This window comes from Silene latifolia, chromosome 2 (assembly GCF_048544455.1).
Source record: "Silene latifolia isolate original U9 population chromosome 2, ASM4854445v1, whole genome shotgun sequence".
Classification (NCBI taxonomy): domain Eukaryota; kingdom Viridiplantae; phylum Streptophyta; class Magnoliopsida; order Caryophyllales; family Caryophyllaceae; genus Silene; species Silene latifolia.
The window spans coordinates 151,845,023-151,849,613 of NC_133527.1; the positions used below are offsets into that span (position 1 = coordinate 151,845,023).

The 4,591-nt window shown below is 42.7% G+C and overlaps 1 non-coding gene across 1 annotated transcript; it reads left to right on the plus strand.

Moving 5' to 3' along the window:
* Positions 1-943: 943 nt before the first annotated feature.
* On the plus strand, positions 944-1,049 carry LOC141645236 (small nucleolar RNA R71). Its single transcript, XR_012544819.1, has one exon. It is a non-coding gene; the product is annotated as a small nucleolar RNA R71 (small nucleolar RNA).
* The last annotated feature ends 3,542 nt before the right edge of the window (positions 1,050-4,591 follow it).

Below are 4,591 nucleotides of genomic sequence, written 5' to 3' on the forward strand. Positions count from 1 at the left end.
GATCGATCGGCGGGGTTGCCTGATTCGAAGCTCCGTAACCCGTGTTTGATCGATCGACTAGGTACGTCGATCGATCGATCAAATACCCTGTGACGGCTATTATTTTTATTTATTCGTTACAGCTTTGTTTGGACTCGGATCTGCCTCATTATTTTCAACAGCTTTCTCGACCATGGCAGGACCCTCAAGGGTGGACCCGCTCCTCAAGGTGATGGCATGTAGAGTCTCCTTTTGTTCGGGTTGAGTGGGTAAGTGTCCGGGAGCTCGAGTGTTACTTTTGCTAGCCAACTGAGCTATTTGGCTCTCTAGTAACTTCATCCCGGCCTCTCTTGCTTGGGACTCCTTCAGCAACAGATTCTTTAGCTCGGAAAATTCAGAATTTTGTGTTTGTTGCTGCTGCGGCACATAAGAAGGCTTTTGATACTGCTGTTGCTTTTGATGCGGAGGCACATATGGCTGCTGCTGTGGCGGAGGTTGAGTTGGATTCAAAACATTCTGGCTTCTCCAACTCAAGTTTGGATGTTGTGGCTCGTAGTAGGTATTGGTCTGCCTATAGTGTTGAAAGGCAGCGCATGATTCAAAGGGACTAGGGCAGTTTTTCGAGACATGGCCCTCAGCTCCACACCTTTCACAGACGAAGGGACCGTCTGACACAGCATTGACTTGGTACATCCCACCTTTAGAAGCTCCTCCTAGCTCATACTTGTCAAATCTCGCGGTGAGAGCCTCAAGTGCAGCAACAGAGGAAGATTCAGCAGCTCTCCTCTGGTTCCCTCTCGAATTCCCATACTCGGCCTTGTGGGTAGCTAGATCATCGATGATCTTCCACCCCTTGGTTGCTCCCAAATTTTCAGCGAATCTTCCATTGGCTGCAGCATCCAAAATGGCCCTCTGGTCGTCATACAATCCATTGTAGAAATGATTCCACAAACTCCACTTTTCAAACCCATGGTGCGGTATGGTTCGCACTAATTCTTGAATCGGACCCATGCCTCGTGGAAATTCTCATCTGGCCCTTGTTTAAAGCCCGTGATTTGAGCTCTAATAGCGATCGTCCTTGAAACAGAAAAGTACTTCTTGTAGAACGCCAATGCCAATGTATTCCAATCAGTGATCTCCTGAGCGGTCCGGTCTAAATCTCTATACCACTCCCTTGCAGCATCACGAAGGGAGAAGATGAACATGGTCTCTTTGATTTGATCCTGGGTCACGCCACGGTGGTGGGGGAATGGAGCGCGATGAGTCAATAAAGGTCTCCATATGCCTTCTTCGCATCTTCATTTGCAGCTCCCCCAAACCGATTTCTCTCGACCATAGTAATGTAAGCAGGCTTTGGTTCGAATTTCTGGCATCTCCGTAATTCGAACCCCTTGTATAAATTGTTTACTGTCGGCTCGGAAAAACTAGCTATACTTGCTTCCTCGGCCATGACTGGAATTTCCGGAGAAGTAATCTGTCTCGGTGAAGAAGTGGAAACGGGTGAAGATCGGGTCTTCTTGAACGATTCGTTCTCGTGATAGCTTGACATGAGTACTCGGCTCTTCCTCTGTCGGTAATACTCTTTGTGTTCGCCTCAACTCGCGCAAGGATCTCTCAAGCTCAGGGTTCAATGGTACTAATTCTCCACCCCGTGACTGCGCATAAGAAGAAACTACAAAAAGAATATAAGAAGAGTTTAAGGAACAGAAGTCCCTTAAACTGAGAAAAACTAAAAATAAAAACAACTAAAATTAGGAGTATTGCCTCCCCGGCAACGGCGCCAAAATTTGATACCCGTCGTTGTGAGTACCAAAGATAAAATTTATAATCTCCTATTAAGACTAACCTAGGCTAGTGGTAACAGGGTCGAACCACAAGGAGGCAGTTGTAAACTTTAGTTGATTTATGTTCAGTCCGAGGTAACTATTGTGGGGGTTGATTTGAATTGGTCTATAGCTAATAACAATAAAAAGAAAATAAACTAAAAATACGATTTAAACAGATAAAAGAAGGGTACTAGGATGGTCGGTCGTTATAGCTTCGGCGCAAAGAAACTAAGTCGGTCTGAATCAAACACAGGTAAGGCGGGAAATAAGAGGTCCTCTCGGTCCACTCCTAACAAATAGCATCTTTCGATCTCGCTATAGGTCCCTAATGTCACTAATACTAACTTTCGTCCTGAAAAGCGACTAATGGTCTAAACTATACCTATCTTTCGATCTCAGCACAGTTTAGTCGATTTAATTGATGGTCAAATAACCTTCCCTATCTTTCGATCTAATGGGTCGGTCACAAAATATGTATCTAACTGGTCGCATGCATTCGATTTGTTAAATACAAGATTAAAAACAATTAAAACGAAGGATAACCTTACAAGGTGAGTCGATCGACCAACTATGTCAGTCGATTGACTGACACGCGGGTTCAGTCAGTGTTCAATCTAGTGCCGCCTATGCCACAATTCCCCTACATCCTAGCACTAAAGATTTAGCTACTCATGCTAAGGGTAGAAACAACAACATAGACGATAAAACTAGCTACTGAATTCATGCTTAAAACAGGAAAGGAAGCAATTAACATGCAATAATAAAGATGGTTTCGGGAATCTACTAGCAATTCTAATCTATTAGCAAAATAAATGAACTGAAAGTAAACATGAAGAATACCGAATTGCAGGGGAAAGATTGATTATTAAGAACCGAAATTCCAATGCTCACAATAATCCCAAACCCTAACTATTCGATAAAGAAATTGAATGAAAACTTAATGTCAAAACTTGATGTAAAATTCGATAAAAGCTAGATGCCTCTTCTGATGTTTTTTAGGTTACGTTATATAGCAAACTAACGAACAATTATTTCCTAAACCTAAACTTCACGGGCTTCAAGTTTCTCAATCTTTTAATTCCCGTCTGGAATAGAAACCTGGTCGATCGACTGATAATGCTGGTCGATCGACTGGATCTTAGCAACAGTGGCTTCTGGAACCCGAGCATTGGTCGATCGACTGAAGGTGGTAGTCGATCGACTGATTGAGCTGCTAATTGACTTCTTAAAATACGTGGACTCGTCTTTTGGGCCTCGGATTGCGCACCAAGCTCGTTCCTTAAGCAGTTCCTTTACATCATTTGCAATGCAGATTACTCGGGGCGGATTTGGCTCGATTTCCCGTTGAATTCTTCACATTTCTGCAATAACGTACGAAATACGGAAGTAGACGGAAATAGGGAGAAATGTAGCATAAACTATACAGATGAGCTCTGAAATGCGTGTAAAAAGAGATGTAAAACATCATATAAATGACACGCATCAGTCTCCATTATGATGAGACCTTCGCCCCTGTAGCCATGCTAAGATCCATACGGATTTTGTTAGCGATCGCCGCATTTCATGATTATGAAATATGGCAAATGGATGTCAAACCCGCTTTTTTAAATGGGCATTTAGAAGAGGAGGTGTACATGATACAACCCGAAGGTTTTGTTGATTCTAAAAATCCTAACAAAGTGTGCAAGCTTAAGAGATCCATTTATGGTCTTAAGCAAGCATCTAGAAGTTGGAATCATCGATTCAATCATGTTATAAAGGAGAATGGTTTCACTCGAAGTTTTGAGGAACCATGTTTATACATGAAATTTAGTGGGAGCAATGTTGTGTTCCTAATCTTGTATGTCGATGAAATACTACCCATTGAAAATGATATTCCAATGTTGTCTTTTGTTAAGAAGTGGTTAGGTAACCACTTCCAAATGAAGGATTTAGGAGAAGCACAACGCATATTAGGTATCCGGATCCATAGAGATAGATCCAAGAGGATATTGGCACTAAGTCAAGAGTCATATGTTGATAAGATTCTTCGACGGTTCAACATGGACAAATCTAAAAGGGGTTTGGTACCTATGGTAACTGGGACTATATTGAGCAAGACTCAATCTCCCTGCGAACCCCATGATGTTGAACGCATGAAGATGATCCCTTACGCTTCCGCTGTTGGATCAATCATGTATGCTATGATATGCACACGCCCTGATGTCTCGTATGCCTTGAGCATGACGAGTAGATATCAAGGAAATCCAGGTGAGAGTCACTGGATTGCTGTCAAGAACATCCTTAAGTACTTGAGAAGGACTAAGGATTCTATCTTAGTGTTTGGAGGAGACACCGAACTCCGTGTTAATGGTTACACGGACTCAAGTTTTCAAACAGATAGAGATGACATGAAATCACAAGCTGGTTTCGTTTTCATGCTTAATGGTGGTGTCGTTAGCTGGAGAAGCTTCAAGGAAGTTGTGACCGCGGATTCAACAACGGAGGCTGAGTACATTGCAAAGCATCGAAGTCGCCAAGGAAGCTGTGTGGATCGAGGCAATTCACGGAAGGTCTAAGAGTAGTACCTACCGCCAATGATCCCATCACTCTCTATTGTGATAATAGTGGGACGATCTTCCAAGCTAAGGAGCCAAAGTCTAGTAATAGATCTAGACATGTACTTAGAAAATATCATGTAATAAGAGATTTCATTGAAAGAAAGGAAATTGCAATTTGTAAGGTTAGGACGGATGACAACATAGCCGATCCGCTCACCAAGCCTTTATCGCAGGCTAAGCATGATG